General features: G+C 39.4%; 1 protein-coding gene and 1 long non-coding RNA gene across 5 annotated transcripts in view; one reads left to right on the forward strand and one right to left on the reverse strand.

The window, feature by feature from the left end:
- Positions 1-269: 269 nt before the first annotated feature.
- LOC147114999 (uncharacterized) lies at positions 270-11,341 on the reverse strand. The gene is made up of 2 exons (XR_015079026.1): positions 10,745-11,341; positions 270-4,407 (listed from the first exon to the last, which is right to left on the reverse strand). It is a non-coding gene; the product is annotated as an uncharacterized LOC147114999 (long non-coding RNA).
- zfhx4 (zinc finger homeobox 4) overlaps positions 9,645-21,379 on the forward strand; it is a 354,106-nt gene continuing 342,371 nt past the window's right edge. For 2 of the 4 annotated variants that reach the window (XR_015079025.1, XM_085993199.1), the window contains exon 1: positions 9,645-10,067. The gene's annotated coding sequence lies outside the window, so the exon portion shown is untranslated. The remainder of the gene's footprint in view (positions 10,068-21,379) is intronic. The other 2 variants (XM_085993198.1, XM_085993197.1) reach the window with 2 other exon arrangements.

Consider the following 21,379-nt stretch of genomic DNA (forward strand, 5'->3'; position numbering starts at 1 on the left):
AAGGTGTTAACAAAGCAGTTCCACAGCGTTTGAGTGATTTGAGCAGCATAGCTCCCATAGAATCAGTGCTCACTATTTTAGTATCCAGTCTTTCTTTAACGCATTCCCTGTCACCTCCTCAGTACATTTTAGCCCTTTCCCTGATATGTTTGCCATCTCATCCTCCTTCTGAGCGGAACTCAGTTTTGTACCTGCCCCATAGCTGTCTGCCACCACTAGTGAGGGACACCTTCCCCTAACTGTAAAATAATGCACATTCACTGTGCTGGAGGTGTTATAGCTTTTATTTTTAAAGACTGTTGACATGGACATAATTCTTAATTTTTAAGACATTTGTCTTACACTTGCAAATCGATCTCCTAATTGGTTATGTAGGATTTCAGTGACAATATTTAGAATCTTTATTAAAGAATGCTATGTTCTAATTTTGCTACTTCAGGAACTTTAATTTTAATTTTCAGATAAAATATCTTTACGAGCAAATTGTATCACCACATATCAGGTATACATAGGTGTGAGATTTATATCTTTGTATCTTCCTTCTATATTGTGGTCTAAGCTGAGACACATGCTATAGATAGCTAATCTATCCCTTTACTATATATCACATTCATAAAATAGATTTTGAAAGAGTTTTTGTGTTTGGTATTCAGCTTTATATCTTTATTTATACAGAAAGTACAAACTAAAAATGTTGAATTGAGTATTGTATCACATATCCCCTCAGGAAACAGTGAAAATACCTTTTATATTTCATAGAAACATAGAAACATAGAAGATAGGAGCAGGAGTAGGCCATTCAGCCCTTCGAGCCTGCTCCACCATTCAATGAGATCATGGCTGATCATCCAAATTCAGTACCCTGTCCCTGCCTTCTCCCCATATCCCTTGATCCCTTTAGCCTTAAGAAATGTATCCAACTCTTTCTTGAATATATTTAATGAACTGGCCTCCACCGCCCTCTGTGGCAGAGAATTCCACAGGTTCACCACTCTCTGGGTGAAGAAATTCCTCCTCATTTCAGTCCTAAATGGCTTACCCCTTACCCTTAGACTATGACCCCTGGTTCTGGACTCCTCAGCCATCAGAAACATCCTTCCTGCATCTAGTCTGTCCAGGCCTGACAGAATTTTATAGGTTTCGATGAGATCCCCTCTCAATCTTCTAAACTCCAGTGAGTATAAGCCCAATCGACACAATCTCTCCTCATACGTCATTCCTGCCATCCCAGGTATCAACCTGGTGAATCTTCACTGCACTCCTTCCATGGCAAGAACGTCCTTCCTCAGGTAAGGCAACCAAAACTGCACACAATACTCAAGGTGCGGTCTCACCAAGGCCCTGTACAACTGTAGCAAGACATCCTTGTTCCTGTACTCGAACCCTCTTGCTACGAAGGCCAACATACCATTTGCCTTCTTAACCGCCTGCTGCACCTGCATGCTTACCTTCAGCGACTAGTGCACAAGAACACCCAGGTCTCTTTGCACTTCCCCTTCTCCCAATCTATTGCCATTCAAATAATAATCTGCCTTCCTGTTTTTGCCACCAAAGTGGATAACCTCACATTTATCCATATTATAGTGCATTTGCCATGTTTCTGCCCAATCACCCAACCTGTCCAAATCGTACTGGAGTTTCATGACATCCTCCTCACAGCTTACCCTCCCACCCAGCTTTGTGTCGTCTGCAAATTTGGAGATATTACATCCAATTCCCTCGTCCAGATCATTAATATATATTGTGATATATATTTCTGAACATATGCTATCATGAAAAATTGTTTTAAAGTTATATTTTAAATGTGTGTTAGAAACAGAATAAATTATGACCAGCACTGAAGTTTGATAAATATCTCTACTCCAAAGAATGACCATAACTCACTACTGTTTCCTTCACTGGCGAGTTATCAGCCCAGCTTACCAAAAACACTCACACACTCTGCTTTTTGTCTTACCATTTTACAAACAAAAACAAAAAAGGTTAAAGTACATATGCATACGCCATGTGAATAATGATCACATGCCCAACAACAGTGTCTAATGCAATTATCCACATCTGCATTCTTAATTAACCACATGTGGCTAGTGGCTAATGTATTGAACAACACTGGTCTAAACCATTATACAATTGCAGGCTGTCTGCCATATTACAAGTTTTTTTTAAGTTATTTCATATTGTATTGTTATTTATTCACTTTTGACATCTTATAATATATGTTCAGAACAACTGATCTAAAAATGTCTGCATTATTTTCATGCTACGAATGATTTTGAGTTTCCAGATATTGTAACTAGAATTAAACTACATCTTCATTTTTGGATATAAACCACAACCTTTCTGTTAACCCAATCAATTCTGTATGGCTAATAGTGCATAGGTCCCTGAAGGTGGCATGACATATTGAGAGAGTTAGCAAAGCATATGGGATCTTGGATTTCATTAATAGAGGTATTGAGTACAAAAGTAGAGAAGTTATGTCGAACCTTTATAAAGCGCTGGTTAGGCCACGACTGGAGTATTGCATCCAGTTCTGGTCACTACACTTTAGGAAGGATGTGAAGGCCCTTGAGAGGGTGCAGAGGAGATTTACCAAAATGGTTCCAGGGATGGAGGATCTTAGCTACAAGGACAGGTTGGAGAAGCTGGATTTGTTTTCATTAGAGGAAAGGAGGTTGAGGGGTGAATTGATAGAGGTGTACAAGATTATGATGGGTTTGGGGAAAGGCTGTTCCCACTAGTTGATGGTGCAAGGATTAGGGGACACAGATTTAAGGTTTTAGGCAAGAAGTACAGGGGGGATGTGAGGGAAAACTTTTTTACGCAGTGAGTGCTGAGGACCTGGAACTCGCTGCTGATGGAAGTGGTGGAAGCGGACACACTCAATGTTTTCAAGGGGAGACTGGATAGGCACTTGAGCGAAATAAACTTGCAGGGCTACGGGGATAGAGCAGGGGAATGGGACTGACTGGATTGCTCGACAGAGAGCTGGCACAGACTCAATGGGCCGAATGGCCTCCTTCTGTGCCATTATGACTCTATGACTCTATGACTAGTGCCCATCCAGGCTTGGGCTGATAAGTGGCAGGTAACATTTGTGACAGGCAATAGCCATATCCAACAAGAGAGAGCCTAACCACCTCCCCTGACATTCAATGGCAGTATCATTGATTAGTCCTTCACCATCAACATCCTGGGATTCACCATTGACCAGAAATTCAACTGGTACAGCCACATAAATGCCGTAACTACTAGAGCAGGTCAGAGGCTGAGTATTCTGCACCATGTGGCTTACTTCCTGATTCCCCAAATCCTCTCCACCATCTACAAGGCACAAGTCAGGAGTGTGATGGAATACTCTCCACCAACGTTCCCTTTAAGCTATGCAACCGTGCCATGCTCCAGGGAATCTGTGCAGCCGGCTTGCCGGCTTTTCAATGTAAAAACTGCGCATGCGCTGTATTTTGAATGGCCTGTGCAGCCCCTTAAAATGGCCGCGCAGGGCCAAACAAAATGACAGGGAACATTGCTCTCCACTTGCCTAGTTGGGTGCAGCAGCAACAACACTCAAGTACCTCAACACCATCCAGGATAAAGCAACCCACCATATTGGCACCTTATCCACTAGTCTAAATGTACACCTCCTCCTTGGCTACAATGTGTACTATCTACAGGATGCATTACAGAAACTCACCAAGATTTCTTCAGCATTTACCTGCCAAACCCGCGACCTCCGCCACCTAGAAGGACAAAGGCAACAGGTTCATGGGAACACCATGACCTCCAAGTTCCCCTCCAAGTCACACACCGTCCTGACTTGGACATATTTCGGCATTCCTTCATCATCGCTGGGTCAAAATCCTGGAACTGCCTATCTAACAGCATTGTGGGAGCATTCACCGCACAGGACTGCAGCGGTTCAAGAAGGTGGCTTTCTCAGAGCAACTGGGGATGAGCAATACATGCCAGCCTTGCCAGCAATGCCCAGATCCCAAGAATGTAAAAAAAAATTATAACAGCAGACATGTTTTTTTTTAATTACTTTGAAATATATATTCACTGGCCTTAAAAATATTTGTAGTTATAGAACATGACTTCTATCTAGGTTGTACAAAAATGACAATCAATATTTTTATATATGAATAACTGTCTAGGATTAAAATGTAATACTATTTTTAAAGTTTTTTTAATACAAAAAAGGCTTGGGTTTCAACGTATGCTGTGCAGTTGCAGCCAATGGCTGGCTAGCTGTGCAGATTGGCACTTTGTTCAGAGCTCGGAATCTTGCCTTGATGGTTGCCGTGGCATCAACCGTTGACCTGTGTGCCGCTATCCAATCAGCGAGGGGTTGCCTAATAGATGATTTTGCGCGGGAAGAGGCAGTCCCTCCTCGTGCTTCCAGTCTGTCTGCATGGGAAAAGTGAGAACAATTTAAGCCTAGAGAGTATTACAAGGGAGAATGAAAGTAAGACACGTGCAGGGAGTGACTGAGAGAGATGCAGGAAAGAGTGAAAATGCACAGAAAAGAAAGCAAGAAATGCAGAAGGAACGTGAATAAATGCCGAGAGAAAGTGATAAAGAGAAAGGGAGAAAAAACGGTGAAAGAGAAAAATGCACGTTCGCAATAGGGTGAAAATGTTGGAAGAGAAGTGTAAGTGAAATTTAGAGAAAATCGGAAAAATACAACGCGAGGCAGGGAAAATAGAGTTACAGAAAATGCAGTGAGAAACTGAGAGTATAAGTGAGAAATAGAATGAGAAAATAAAATGACAATGTTAGTATAAATGGAGAGAAAACTGGGAAAATGATAAAATACAAGGGGCAAGAAAATGTGAGGGAGAGACCGATATAGAAGGTGAGAAAATAAAGGAAGAGAAACAGAAAGTGAAAATGGAAGGAAAGAGAATCAGCAGAAAGAGTGAACCTGTCACGAGAGATAACAATGCCCTTAGAAACAACTTGAGAAAATGCAGGAGGGAGGAAAGGCATGACAAAGTGATAAAATGCAGAAACAAAGAGAAAATAGAAAGAAAGTGAGAAGAACAGGAAGAAAGTCAACAAGGAAGTGTGAGAACGTGAGAAAAATACAGGGAAGACACAGCTACGGATGCACATTGGAGGAAGGGGTACAAAGGAGGAGAAAGTGACAACAACGCAGGGAGAGAGATTGGGAGGACTTCAATATTGGGAGAGAGAAAAGAACGAATGGATATTGTAGGTAGACGAGAGATAGGACAGAGATGGGAGAGCGGAGAAATGAAGAACAGATAGGAAAACGAATGAGAAAAATAAGGGGGGATGGAGAATGAGAAAAGAGGAAGGATGGAAAGATGAAGGAAACATCAAAAGGAAGTGACAGATTCGTGGAAGACGGAGAGAGGAAGTTCGAGGGACGTTATGGTCTAAATCGGGGAAAGAAAATGAAAAAAAAAGTAATAAATAGGGAGGTGAACATAGATAAAATTACGACAGGGAAGTGTGAAAGGCGAGTGAGGGGTAAATGAAGGGAATATTGCGTCGGGGTCTAATTACGCGGTAACTAAGAATAAAACCTGAGGAGATGGGAACATGACAGAAAATTAAATTGAATGATAAAAAATAAAAATGCGAAAGGAAAGCCAGTGGAAAACGAATGAAATGAAGAGAGTCCGGGAGGAGGAAGAAGAATATGAAAGGGAACAGAAAAGAGTTTAAGGATGAAAAGGGAGGAGGTGGACAAAAAGGGAGGCTGCTGATTTTTTTTAAAACACACACACAAAAGAGTGAGAAAAAGGAAAAGGGGAGAGTGAGAAAGATCAGAGCGGCAGCATTTCAGTCACCAAGTCAAGCGTTAAGGAGCGTGTACTTAAACATTTCCTAACCACTCAATTTTCATCGACCAACCACTGTATTTAGTATTCTCCCCTAGTCGGTACAAACACGCCTCACTAAGTACTTTAGAGGCAATTTCATCGATTTTCTTTAACAAATAAAAATAACGATTGTACAGCAACAGTTCGAATTTACATTGTCAGAATTTGATAGTCGCCATTTAGTGGAATTTTTGAAGAAAAAAATGGAGATCTGAAACAACAGTGTTGTGGAGCCTAACATAGACGTGGGTAAAGCGGGGATTAGCATGATCCTGCAGAGCAAATATAAATCTGATATGTGTCTCCATTTCATCACAGAACATTGTTCAAGATGTTCAGTGAGCGTTTATAGTCTTATAGAATCCAGGGTGCTAAAATATCGTGGTAACAGTTCTTTTTTAAAACATTTATACCACTGTACAAATTAAACTCTGTGCTGTTTATAGGAGGTTGTCATTCAATTGTGGATCATATTACAAAAAACACACAAACGAAAACAATGCTTTGTGCATTGTTTTTAGTACACAATGCGAAATGGGTAATTTATTTCTGTTTAATTTTGAAACGTTTTAAGAGTGCCAGAAATACAAAATCGGGCATTTAAAATATTGGCATATGAATTATTTAAATAGGCAGTATTTGTAAAAACAAGATCGTAAATACATGCTGTACTTGTGGAGTTTATGATAAATATAAGTTAATTACACTCCTTTGATCAATAGACGAAGCCAAGTATTGTATTTGTTTCTTTTTCACATGAAATAACCCTTTTTTCGTTGTGGGCGGAAATGTTTGATTGTAAATGATATGTCACATTTAAACGCTTTGATAGATTTCCGTTTATCGAATCGATCCAAGACGAGATCAATCGGATAACGGTAGTGTTTTACATAGGGTACATCTAGTCTATATTACTCGATTATAGATTATTTAACGATTTGGTGGTGTGATAATTTAATTTGTTTTCTTTCGAGATCTCAGGAAATCTGAAGTATGGGTTGTCAGATATTAAAAATGCTGAAAAGGTTTTACAGTGATCAACAAAAATATAAAGTGATACTAAATGTAGAATGATCAATGTACTAATTTATATCTGCTGTGAATTAGACGCGGCTAAGTGCAATCCTTGGGTTCCATGCAAAATCGCTGGAAATATAGGCGTGAATTATTTGCGTTATAAAATATGATTGCGGAATATTAAATTAAAGTCAGATAAGTCCGCATTGAGAGAGGCAGCACTCAGTCCCGAATTTATTTATCACAGTTTTCTACTGGGCCTGCTGCGCTGGACACTTTGGGGATGACAACCTTTCAAATCCGTGGGTTTTTGCAAACGTTTTTAGTTCGTTTTAAATGAGGGTGTCCGAGAAAGAAGTGATCGATAAAACTCCTGAGGTAAAAAAAAGACTTTTTTCTTCAAATTATCTTTTGTTTTCTATGCTTCTAACAAAAGTTGAACAATTTATGGTTTGAAAATGTTACATTATATAAGTATTCATTATTGCGTGTCTTGTGTGTTGGGTGGTATGAATTATCCAGGATAGAAAGTGAAATTTCTGTTGTTAAGTGATAGGAAATGGTGTATATATTTCTGTGTTTATAAACAATGGGCCGAACCCGGGAGGAGATGATGGTCAGCCTGCTGTCAAAGTGATGACCTTTTAAGCCCCAGAGGGCGCCAGGCGTGTTCATCGTATACATTTCCCTTCAACACAGAGAGAGAAAAAAGATCTGCCACTTTGTGTACAAAATAAATCCCTAAAATCAAATTACAAAGATCTATAGAATAAAGGATTGATAGAGCTGGAGATGAAACACAGGTAATGCACGAACTACTTTTTAACGTGTTAAAATTTGTATCTAAATGGAATCCTGAAATAACTGTATAACACTTTATATTTAAAAAAATGTTATAAGAATGCGTTCTTTCAAATGGAATTAGTGGATTGAATCGTGGATCGTGTGCGATAATACCGAGAAATTTAAGAAGCGCGTTTTAGCCAGTGAGAATGTTTTAGATTTAAATGGATTTGGAAAGTAAAACATTTATTATAGAATAGCCGTTGCTACACTAAGCAAAGTGTTTATTATTGCAAAAGTTTTAGTCTTGTGTGGCATTTTTCTGTTTTTCATAGGATCAACAAAGTCTAGCAGGTTGAACTGTAACTTAAAGACGAAATAAGTTTGTTGTTGGAAGTTCAAGCCGATCAATATATCTTTATCGTTGATATGGAAAATCGTTTTGTCTTAGTACAACATTCTTCGCTTTATCCACTGAGTGTAGGAAAATATAGTTTTGTGTATTGTCCATTGCGGATCAGCAATGTATGGATTGTTATCGGCTTTTGAATAAGGTACTGAGGTTTAAAAAAATAGTTAACACAGTGCCTTTGGCAAATAGCCCCCGGGGGGAGTGAGGGTTATCGAGGTGTCTGGAGCACGGGTCCCTAACATTTAAGCAGTGCTGATGGGTTGGTGTGGAGCGATCAGCGAGTCCCACAGAGAGAGGCGATGTGATAGACAAGGGGAGAGATCAAGAAGGCGAATTGAGGGCTACTGGCGGCCACCGTACACAGAGACCCTGATAGAGACCTCAGTACACAACAGCATGGAACAGAAAGAGGAATAGAGTGCGAGAGAAATGGGCAGAGAGAAACATGTGCTACTACAGTTCTACTCTATCTTACCCAGCCTTATCATATCCTCTAACCTAGCTCTGAATAAAGTGCCTTCGATTTTCCCCCAGATAAGTGGTGATCTCCTGATTTTCTCATAACGATTAACATCCTTAGTGTCTTATTCGATAGCGACTATTAAGGGTGAGGGACAGAAGAGAACAAAATAAAAGGTAGGGTTTGCCAGCTGTTAAGACCTATCTGAAACAAAATCAGCCCCCGCGACAGCCACGCGTTATTTCAGTTTAAATACAATCAGGGATATAGACACAAACATTAAAATAGAGGAAAATTGTAATTTAGATTGCTGTTGCAAAGTCACGTCAGTAGATCAGATATCAAGGCAATCAATACAGGTAGTGTTTCATTGAAAAGAAGCGATTAGTGTGAAAGCGACGAGGCTGGGTTTTTGATTTTTTAACCTTATTCGGATCTTGCGGTTATTTGTCCTCGTATTTTTTAGTTTTTGATTTGAACGCCCCGATTATATATTTTTTAAAAGCCAAGTGAAACGGTATTATTTAGGATCGCAGGCGCGAATTATTTTCTACACATATTTTTCCTGAGAAATCATGGAATTAGTTTTTATTTTAATTTCCAAACTTAAAAAAGCTCCCGTTTTCAAGCAAGAATCTCGCTTTTTTGTGAGTTGATGACTTTTCGCCTTCGCTCTTCCCTTACTTTCAACTATTCAAATTGCTTCTCATTGTATTTACACAGCGGCTACACGCACACAGACAGACACATACTTTAAAAAAAAATGATCCCGGTGTATACAGTCAGGATCCCCTCCCCCCCCCACCCCGTGTACGGACGTAGACCTTTGTATATTATGTGACTTTTTTTGTTTCGTTTTGGTGAATCCGCTTTCTGAGTTTGTGGGAATGAGCGCGTGTGTGTGGGAGCATTAATCGCCCCAGTGCTGTAATTGTGTTTTTTTCTCTTTCTCGCTAGTGTTAAATCAGAGAAAGATTATTAAACCCTGTGTGTGTGTGTGTGTGTGTGTATGTCTTTGTCTTTGTACTGATGCGGGACCGGGAGCTGTGTGGTGTTGTGCCCTGTCCCTGTCTTTCTCTGTGTCTCTGTGACTGACTCTCTCCCTCTCTCTCTCTGTGGCTCTGTGTGTGTCTGTTGTGGGTCATGTTTATGACTTTTCCATTATCGGCCACCGTGGCTTCAACTTCAAAGCGTCAAGTCCAATCTTTTGAATGTTGATCACCTCACTAATTACACCTTCCCGTCGTGCATCGGTAATGAAGACACATGCGCACTCAACTTAATCAGCCATTTTTTACAGGGCAAAATAATTAGCAGAATAAAGATATATCGGATTTTCATTTCCAGTTTCCCTTTTCCGTTTGCGGTCGCACGCTGACGAGAGTGCTTACACAGCCGGGCCCAAAGGACCGCTTCACCTCCGATTTGCTTCTGGCCCGGGATCCTTTTTATTTTAAAAACAATCGGGGGGCCAGTGGATGTGACAATAATTAATGTCATTATAAAAAAAATAAAGAAGAAGAAGAGGCTGCGAGGGAAAATAGTAAGTTGCACTTTATTAAGCGGTAAGCCAGTATTATATCGGAAACACAATGAGCCGCGTTATCGATTCGCACTCTTTATCATTACAGACTTGGCTGGGTTTTTTTCTCGCAAAACATAAAAAAATGGAATTGTTTCTAAATGCGATTTAAACAGGATTTGTTCTCTCGGAGAAATCGGGTACCTGGTGTTTACACAAGTGCGATCGTGGGACTTTTAGGACATGTAGATACACATCAGAGACAGATCGGGCTGTCAGATTGCCTCGCCTCCCACTGAAACTACTTCCAGACACAACTTGCTCATTCTTTTGGGGGTCTCGAAAGGAGCAGTTTCTGTTCCGAGACAGAGAGACAGAAAAGCTGGCGACGCTGTCCAAGCCCCGCACTTTTCTGTCCTCCAGCGCTCAACTGTTCACTTTACTCCTGCCGCCTTTCAAAAGGAGCCGGTTTCCAGTTGCAATTATAACAACCACCGAGTTAGTTCTTTTTTAAAAACAAATAATTTGTACAAAAATTGTTTCCTTTTTAACCAGCGGCGACCATCAACCTCTAGGACCCACCCCCCACCACCTTTACTAAAATAATCATTCTCGGGTTTTTAAACATTCTTTCCGAGAGGAACGACCCCCAACTTAAACAGCATTTAGTTTTCTGTATTCTTTTGTTTTTTTTTTACCTGGCAGTATGTGGGCCGGCTGCTGGATGGCTGAGGGAGCAGGCAGCTCGGCCGGATTGAACTCATGCATCAGCCTAGGTCGGAAGGCAGCGGCAGCAGCAGGTTGTGTTTATTGCAGGGTGATGCTCTCGGGGCGATCAGACTCATGGTGATGATGATGAACTTGAAGGCAGACACGCTCCCCTGGTCTCTGGATCAGCGTGTGTGTGTGTGTGTCTGTGTGTCTCTTACTCTTTCTCTCTGTGTGTCTGTTTCCATAAGCAGCTGCTGCTGTTTCTGTCAAAAGCCGAGCTAAACTCTTCGTCCCCAATTTGTATCGCACATTATCCATTTCGACTCATCCCTGTATGTCTCTAAGTATCTTTTCTAACACGATTCGGAGCTCCAGACAGCTAAATCCGCGCCTCAACTCCCTTTGCCTTAACTCCGCTGTGTTCTGTATTTTTTGATTATTATTGAAGCTCGTATACAGTAGCCCTGCCTTTTCGTTCGGGGCAGACTTCTGCGATTGGGACACGACAGTGACACGGGGATCGATCGTTTAAACTCAGAGCAAAGGCTGGGTATGTAACGCACTCTCTCCCCTTCATCACTCCAGCAGCAACTGTGGGCACAAACAAAAAAACCCACACGGAATCTAGGCTAAAAATAGAAAGGTTCAGAAATAGCATAGGTATAGAAACGTCGCGTGGAAACGTCTAATTTCCAAGTTCCCGAAGAAATGTTTACAATTTTTGACACGAAAGGGCTCAATTATCTAAAACCGTCACCATCAGAAATAAACACTTTCACTTTTTTCCCTATAATGTCTATAAAGGTCTAAAAGGAAACAAAATACATACTGTGCGGCTTAGACTGGCGAGTTGATCTGCGATACAATCTTTTCTGTACTTCTAAAAGGTACATCCGATGGATTTTGCAGTGACTGTAAATGCATATCTATATAGACACAGGTACATATGGATTATGTATATGAACACAGGGACACATAGCGACAGAGGTATTTCGTGCCAATCGGTCTTTGTTTTCCGTCTTTTCTTTTTCTCTTGGACGACACTGAGGTTATTTTTCAGTAATGAACGGTGCCAAATGCTAACATATTAAATTCGTTTTACACACCAATAGAGACATTTTGGTTGATATAATAAGGTTTTGTTTTTGTTCTAAGATTATTTAGTCAATGGCCTTAATAAAATCTTTGAGGCTAGTAACAATAGTTGCAAATACAGTAGGTTAACTTATTAAACGTTGTTCATTTTGGAATGATTAAGAATGAGATTTGTATAGATTATTATCATGCAGTACTGTCATTGACGTTTGCCATGTTTCATCCACAATTAAATTAGAACCTTATCCACTCAGATTGTGCAGTTAAGCGTTTTACAAAATGGTGCAAGAAACGTTGTTTTTATGCAATAATTTTCTTTAATTTTGTATTGATATTCTTAAAAACCTTATGTTGCAAAATGGCTAATCAAATAAAAAGGGCTAGGTGAATCAGTTCATATATTCTGTAATATTCTCTTGGCACTTTAACCATAAGCTAAAACTTACACAGTGAAATTAGATTATCCACAATAACAATATTATAGCCTGCATTGGATGGAAGCAGAACTGAGGTGGCTTTGTTGATTGCAAGGGTTTAATGTTGCATTTCAGAATCTGATGTGGTTTAGCCTCCCTTCCATTAACTGGAAAAACCCCTGAGGTTTTACAATTATTTCTTAAAGATAATACATTTAACATGGAATTGGTAGGCAGAGGAAAACTCATAAAGGCAAGAAGGAAAGCCCTTAATAACTCTCGAGATTCAGACATGTTCAGCAGTAAGATTGCTTCTGACTTCACCGAGGGTCGACAATGTGTCATTTCCATGAAGCCAAATTGCCCTCACCCTATATGATATTAATGTGCAAATCAATATTTCAGGGATTAAATTTCCCTTCTTCATTTTTTATGGTTTCTACCTCAATAAGTCTCAAGTCTATTAGAAGAGGCTTAGTGATTTAAAATCCTTCACTGCAGAACGGCTTGTTGCAACCTTTTATTCCCATCTCTTTCTTTTCTAAAGCTTGAAACATTGAAGGTGTCCCAAGTAATCTGGTAGTCTCTGTCAGCACATGCTCAGTTGTGCATGTGACCTGTGATAAGTTAAAGGCCTGAGAAAGCCAGATTCATACCGTTGGTTGTTGCCTAAAATATTGTGCTAATCATATATCCATTTATGTTCTAAATCATAATTATGCTTTCATTTTAATAGTGGAAGCCAAATTATTTGGTGACTATTCAAGACAATTGTCAACTAATTTGATGATAAAACCCTGCAGAGTGGGAAATACAGCATATAGTTTACAAAAAGAATTTTGACAACAATAAGATAAAAATGTTCAAAAGTTAACTAGCTTGTTATAAGAATTTTAATTTCAAAGTCCAGCGGCATAATTGATTAGCACACAATAATTTGTTTTCTTTGAAGTGATGTATATTCTCAGTCTTTTAGTATTTTCCCGTAGATTTTCCACTCAAAATCCATGTTTATGATTGCGTACGTTATCACTAGGAAGTTGCTACTGACGTGAAAGTGACGCCATCAAACTTATTAAGAGTTAGCAGCATATCTGCTAGTCGCTATTGTTTGTGTCAGATCTATAAATAGCATGAATATATTTAGTGACACTGGGTCTTCATATTTCTATCACCAAGTGAAGTTGTGGTGCTGGGTTATTGACAGGTAAAAGCTGGCAACATAGTCAGGCTACTGTAGTGCAATGTGACGATGCTGTTAAAACATTTTATGTGTATATTGAAACAGTCAGCAAACTGCTGTTATATTTAGTGAAAAGATTTACTAGCAGAAATACAAAAAAAGTTTTGTAAAGTCAAAAGGTAGGTTAAAATGTAACTACGGGACCAATGTAGCTTTTACGGATATGTTAGCCTGTTGTAGTTAAAATTGTTAAAGCCTCTTGAGTCAGTACATTATTTAGCAGTCTGGAATTTTGAATGCAATAAATACATATAAAGTAGCAAAACTGAAACCAAAAAGCAAAATTACACAACCAAAACATTTCCGATTCTAACCTAAAAACTCTACCTTATTTATTGTGCATGATTTTGTGTATGTACTCTGTGTGTGTGTGGTTGTACCTATATACAGTAAACCAGAACGAGAAACGTTCTTTGTCGCAGTACGGGCAGTGAGCATACACTGGTGTTGGAATGCAGTTACTGTTTCACTGGAGTAGTCTTATTCCCACTGCCGCTGATCCATTGCTGAATGTATAGGCCTCAAATCAGGAATCAGTGTCAATTTCAAGTGTTTCTCTCTCTCTCTCTCTGTATGAGCCACTCAATTGAAAGGAAACGCGCAGCCAGGTTTTTATAACAGAATGTGAGAAAAATAGTAAAAGCGAGACTATTTTATGATTGTGAACCATCTGGATGAAGTTCAGATGCAGCTGCACCAATTTTCGTACACTGCAGAACATTTTTTCCATTCAGTGTAAAATGTTCCTTCCTAAAAATGTGGAGCAGACTCGCTCAATTTAGTCTGCAAAAAGAAATGCATATGAGAAAGGACAAAGGCTCCTTAATCCATGCAAGATGTCCATTTTGCCAAAAATTCCTTTCTCTTTTGCTTTGAAAAGTTATATCTATTTCACATGTGTTGCTGTTGTGAATGTGTGACTTTAAATTTATTTTGTTCAGATTCAATATAAATAACACTTATGGAGAATTTTTCATGCTCATCAAAAATACAAATAGATTTGATTCCTATTTACTGCTAATTCCAATAAAATAATTTTAAACATATATTTTATATAATTGCTTATGAGTTTTTCAGTAATACAGTACATCTTTTTGGAGCAGATTACTTTACTGTTTGAGATCATTGTACAATCCACAAGTAGAAGTGTAACTGGATGAATCATGGTACTATGAATAATTGGCATGAGTTAATTATTGTGCTACATCGGCTGATAAAAGTGAAGCTGTGATTGGAAGTCAGAAATGCTGGCAGGTTAGTACAGTTCACATACCCACAATACCAACAACTCTTGTGGGTGGAAAGATAAGAAGCTAGTAGTAGGCTTAATGTATTAAGCATAGGGTCCTTCCGTTTGAACCCCGGGGCTGTGTGTAACACAACAATTCTTCCTTGGTTAGAATCTCTTCTTTTAGGGTTAAAAACTTGGCTGTAGTTCAAGCTAAATAGCACCCAGGGAAAGAGCATGTGAATATGTACAACTTTCATGTAATTAGCGCTTAATTATATTAACATATGCAAATTGTTAATTTAGAGGCTTGTTGAGCTGGCAGAGATCAGCCGAGCACAATTGCATTATTGTTCTGGAGAAAATAATGGATTTTGAGTTGGGTAGAGGAAACACATAACTAGCTATCTAATTTAACTCATACCATGGTAAAATTTCATTAGTCACCATGGTAACTGGGTTAATTGTGCTGACTAATGTTCAGGGCTACAGAGGGTCCTAAAAGAAAGCCTTGTTTGCCTAATCCACCTTACAACGACACTTGTTTGTACATGTTTCCTTTGTATAGGAATTTGCATATGCAAACGAATAGTTTTTCTGTCTCATTTGTCATGGTTCTTCATTACCCATGAAGAGGACATTGTTATTTAGCTTTTGCTGAGTGTCCTAAGACAGCGCAGTGTCAACCAGTCCAGCTACATTCTTTCATAATTTGTTTCTGATTAATAGACCAGTTTCAGGTTCATTCTATTCAGACCTTAGCAAGGAAAGGTCAATTATGTTGCTGAAAAGGGTTTCCGCAGTAACTAAAGCTGTTTTTCTTTGACCAATTAAATCACAGCTTAAAAGCAAGTGTAGCTTTGCATTGTGGAAATACCTTCGCTAATAATCTCTCTAGGTTCTGATAACAGAATATGAAAAAAAGAAGAGATTCTGCTGTTCCAGAATTAATCCTGTTTTTTGACAGAAACGTAAACTGATATAATTGCTTTTCAGTTGGAGAAATGGAGGTTTATACAAGTGTGAAAGCATCGGAAAAGGATTAGCATTTTTTTGCATAATGAAAAGTACTGTTGAATGGCAGACTGAATGGTTGACTGAATGACTAAGATGAAAGGAAGATGAAAACGCAGGCTCTTCTTTTCCCCCCCAAATGCTCAGCTCACTCTAAAGATGTATTTGTCCAGGACTTGAGAAAACAAGCATAGTCTCATATTTCAGCAGCTTTATGGAATTCCCTTGGATTCTCTCATCTTGGAGTAATATGTATGATAATGGTGCAGCTTGGGGCTGATAAACAAAGGTTTGTATACAGGAGAGTTACAAGAACATGCCAGGCATGTCACAAACCAAATATTGACCACCAGTGTCAAGGATGTTCAACTATTTTCTTTGGTAAAGTTTTTTCCAATAAAAGTTACAAGCAGTATTCTATAGAAAGGTAATATTAACTATTACAGTGTTACATAAATAAAACTCACTGTAATATCACCACTTTATTATGTTGTGTTTCGTTTCGTAACTGCTTAAATTAAAACTTTGTCAGAGATAGCATTTAAAGAAAATGAGCTTTTATTGGTTAACAGCCGCCAAAGTGATATGTGAATCTTTGCTTCATTGTCATGCTGAAAGTGAAAATACCACAGGTGTTACTTTTGAGAACATAAAATGAGATATTTTGCCCCTTTGTTTAAATAATTATTTATCCTAAGTATATTTTCAATAGGTTTCACATGGGTTTATGTTGTAATAAGTAACAGTTTCAGGCCCCAGACGATTGTAGACATAGACCATCAGCTGTTGACCCCTATTGTTTGCTGGCAGTTCACAAAACTTCTATATGCACATACTTGTCATTTGAATAAAGGTCTTGTCAGGTTAATTTTTAATGTGAAATTACTTAAGCTGTAAAAGCTTCAGGGCACTTGCAATACCATAAACTGAAATCACAGTAACTGTATATTGGTACTTTAATTTGTGTATGACTATTTTAACAAGCAAAATGTGTTATATTCTGTTTCTGTAAAGATTGGCATATTTTATAATTGTGTTAAACACATTTAATAAACTGTCATGTGCTGTAATTGGCACATTTCCAGTCTCTGCAGAATTGAATGACAGGCAGGTTAGTAGCTGGTTACAATTTACCCGTGCTCCCATAGTATAGAGGAGGAATAGCTAAACGACTCTAAATTACAAAAATAATAATTGTAATGCTGTTGAAGTAATCCAGTGAGCCTATTGGACAGACTGTACAAATGCAGTTGTTACACAGTATGAGTGCAACCACTGTGTTAAAAAAGGTGGATTGATTAACATAGCAACTGATTCTGACAAGGTTATTACGTTTTATTTTTAATCACAGAATAGCTTTAAACGATCAAGATGGCTCTTGCTTATGTTCGGTGTTTTTTTTTCAATTTAGCTACACCATGTCTAAAAATGTAATGTGTACAATCCACATGCTTTGGAATTACTCTGGTTAAAAGTACAGGAGGAGATTGGATGCATTAAGTTTTTCACTTTTGATTCAATTATATTTTGTTGGCATGCAAAACAGTTTAGTGTATTACTACACTGGCAGGAACAGCATTCAACTTAGATGGAACTTGAAATGTACAGCTAATACTGATATATAGTTAGTTTTTATGAGAGATTTCTGTGTCGTATCCATTAAATTGTAATCCTGAGAGACCAGGACCTTTCAATGCTCTACTGTATTTTGTTATAGAAGGAACTGCACAAATCATATTTGCAAATACTAAAGTTTAAGAAAAAGAGCAATCTGATTTATTTTTGTTTTAGCAGAGATAATCATTCAAAGCCATTTCACAACATTTAGCTACAACATAATGAATGATAAAAAAGAGGACAATGAAACTGTTGAATGACAAAACAGAATAAGTTCTTTGAAATAGCAATAAGGTATGAATTAATTGGATTTAACATCAAACTAATACAGAGATGAACAAACAAAGCAGAACAATATCGCAAAACCATGAAGTATTTGTTGTTTCTTTAATGATATATTTGGCAGGGAGTGTGTGACTGCTTGGACTATAAATAATAACTGCTGTACAACCTACCATATTGAAAGTAGCCTGCTATCAGCCTGTCACAGACTTGAGAGTGATCATTGTAGATAAGCTTTTCCCTTAATTGAAATGCACATATTTCTGAACAATTTTGCTATAAGGTTAAAAATGAATAGCTATACTAATGCCATCTTCTGTCATGTAAGTTCCATGATTAAGCCTACAATGGAACATCAAGAATTATAGGAATGATGTGTTTCTCAAATATTTAATCAACTCCTTATAGTACTGTAAAAGGCAAGCCATTCCAGACATGCTGATGTATAGGTGCATTCTAGTTTAGTTAGAAATGCCATCCTAACATGGCATGCAGTATATGCCTGTTAATCGGAATAAGCTTCTATGGGAACACATTTACTCAGCACAATTCACTATTTGCTTAGTAGGAACAATTCAAAGTTTGAGATAGGTGATGCCTTCCTCAACCATGCTGTGTTGTCATTAAGAAATTTCCATGTGAGCTGCAGAAATATCTGCACCTTCTTGGAAAGAATGGGGGTTAGCTGTGTGCGTGCTGACATCTATGATCTATTTAATGTAAAAGAAAAAAGGATGGGTGATATCCAATACAGAGAAAGGAAACAGATAGCATATCTCACAGACAGCTTTGGGTGAAGCAGTTCTCTCTAGTAAGATCAGAAATGCTGTCAGAAAATACACACTATATATATATATATATAAAAAATATATAATATAATATAAAATGTGTGCACGTGTACATATTTTTCTCAGATGACCAGGCTTAATGTAGAAAGCTTTGAGAGGTTATGTGAGATTATTGAAATTAAGCTATAGTATATAGTACTTAATCCACAGCTTTTAACTGATAATGTGAAATGTTTTGATGGGCTATTACAGCTACATGTTACATAGAATTACATAGAATCTACAGTACAGGAAAAGGCTATTCGACCCAACTGGTCTATGTCAGTGTTTATACTCTGCACAAGCCTCCTCCCACTCTAATCAACTCTTCCCACATCCCTCTAGTCACTTCTCCATCATGTCAGCAGCAAGCCCCCCTTTAAATGAGTCAATGCTATTTGCTTCAACCACTCCATATGGCAGTGAGTTCCACATTCTCACCACTCTCTGTGTAAAGAAACTCCTCCTAAACTCTTTATTTGAAATGTTAATGGCTATCATGTATTTGTTCCCCTTTTAGTAATTATTTCAATTCAATAATCATTTCACAATTTTTATATCTTTTGTGGGCTGTACTTAAATATTGATCAGATATACCAAAATGGAGTTTAAAAAAGCTTTAGCAAAGAACCGCTTAAGTAACAAAAGTCTTAGCATGACTGACTCTGTGGCTGACTGAACCTTTAAAGTTTAAAGGGGATTTAAAGAGAATTACATTTTATGTATTTGTGCTTTACATAGGATTACATAAGATATACGGCACAGAAACAGGCCATTCGACCCAACCAGTCCATGCCGCCGTTTATGCTCCACTCGGGCTTCCTCCCGTCTTTCCTCATCTAAATCTATCAGTATAACCCTCTATTCCCTTTTCCCTCATATGCTTGTCTAGCCTCCCCTTAAATGCATTTATACTTTTCACTTCAACCACTCCCTGTGGTAGTGAGTTCCACATTCTCACCACTCTTTGGGTAAAGAAGTTTCTTCTGAATGCCCTATTAGATTTCTTGGTGACTATCTTATATTGATGGCCTCTAGTTATGCTCTTCCCCACAAGTGGAAACATTCTCTCTGTATCCAGTCTATAAAAACATTTCATAATTTTAAAGACCTCTATTAGGTCACTCCTCAGCCTTCTCTTTTCAAGAGAAAAGAGACCCAGCCTGTTCATCCTTTCCTGATATGTATACCCTCGCATTTCTGGTATAATCCTTGTAAATCTTTTCTGCAGCATCTCTAGTGCCTCTACATCCTTTTTATAATATGGTGACCAGAACTGTATGCAGTACTCTTAAGTGTGGTCTAACCAAGGTTCGATACAGGTTTAGAATAATTTCCCTACTTTTCAATTCTATACCTCTAGAAATAAATCCTAGTGCTTGGTTTGCATTTTTTATGGCCTTGCTAACCTGTGTCGCAACTTTTAGTGATTTGTGTATTTGTACTCTGAGATCCCTTTGTTCCTCTACCCCACTTAAACTCTCACCCTCTAAGTAATAAGTGACCTCCCTATTCTTCCTACCAAAATGTAATACCTCACATTTATCTGTGTTGAACTTCATTTGCCAATTATATGCCCATTCTGCGGGGGAAAAATTGGGTTGAGGCGCCAAAGTGGCGCCAAGTTCGCCTGGGCGCTGATTTTTGCGCAGTGTTCGGAGCATTAGCGAACATCAGAAATTCAGTTTCAGCGACCCTAGAGGGAGACGGGGCAAGGCTCGAGGTGCTCTGTGTCCCTCTTAGGGCGCTGAAACTGAATATCGCAGCGCAACGTGCCGCAGCGCCACACGATGCAGCACGGCACGCTGCGGTACTGCAGGCCTTCCTCCCATTGTTAAGGGGGAGGGGCCTGCAACAGCGCGATCCCCGATCGCGAGTGCCGGCAAAAGAGCCCGGCACCGAGGAGAAGTGCCGGGCTCTCGGGAAACAGCCGGCAATGCCGCGGGGGGGGGGGGGGGGGGGGTCAGGAGGCCGGGGACGGAGGTGCTGGCAGGCGGTCGCCGAAAAAGGCGGCCGCCCCGCACCTCCACCTTAACTTGCGCCACTGCCGGCACAGCAAGGCCCCGTGAACCGGGCGCAGGTAGCAAACGGCGCTACAGCGGCGTTAGCTACCAAATATCGCGATCGGGGCGCTAATGGGGCGCTGCGCACACAGATGACGTCATCGGTGGCGGCGCAGCGCAACAGGCTAACGCCACCATTAGTGCCCCCGCTGAATATCGCAGGAGGCGGGCCTGTGGCGCTACAGCCACTGACTGCCCTCTTTAGGCGCTAATAGGTGCCGCTACATACCCAATTTCTCCCCCGGTTTACTAATGTCCTCCTGTAATTTGTTGCAGTCCTCCTCAGTATTGTGACAGTTGTAGATTTTACAAGGGGGTAACTTCTTTAGACCTATGAGCATGATATGCAGGTTTTCAATTTGTGCGCCCACCACATGAAAAGGTGCCAGCAATTACCTGACATAGTAGAAAGGGCATACACTGTGTTGGTACAAATCCATAGGTTTTGAAGTGGTATGAAAGAATGGTAGACGTGTTCCTTTGCTGAAATGAAGCAGGTTGCAAAGCTGGAACTATTAAGCTCTGCCAAGTGTTGTTGGTCCTACAGGCCTGTTTAAGTACTCGCTGTCAACAAGCAAATCACAGGGAGCACTTTCTCTGGCTCACCTCCGATTTATTCATGAACTAAGCTTCACACACCACTCCGCTTTGTCCTTGGCCCAATAAGAGGGGGCAGGTGCCAATAAGAACATCACTTGAAGAGTTGCCTTCAGAGCCCCTAGATGTAGGCTGACTCCACTTCTGAAGGCCTGTCTTGTAGCTGATTCTGTTGAGACCCTAATTCAGAAATGAATTACTAGGGTCAAAATGAATGTAGATTCCTTTCACTTCTACATT

This window comes from Somniosus microcephalus, chromosome 7, assembly GCF_052327205.1.
Source record: "Somniosus microcephalus isolate GS21.2 chromosome 7, FLI_Smic_1.0, whole genome shotgun sequence".
Taxonomy (NCBI): domain Eukaryota; kingdom Metazoa; phylum Chordata; class Chondrichthyes; order Squaliformes; family Somniosidae; genus Somniosus; species Somniosus microcephalus.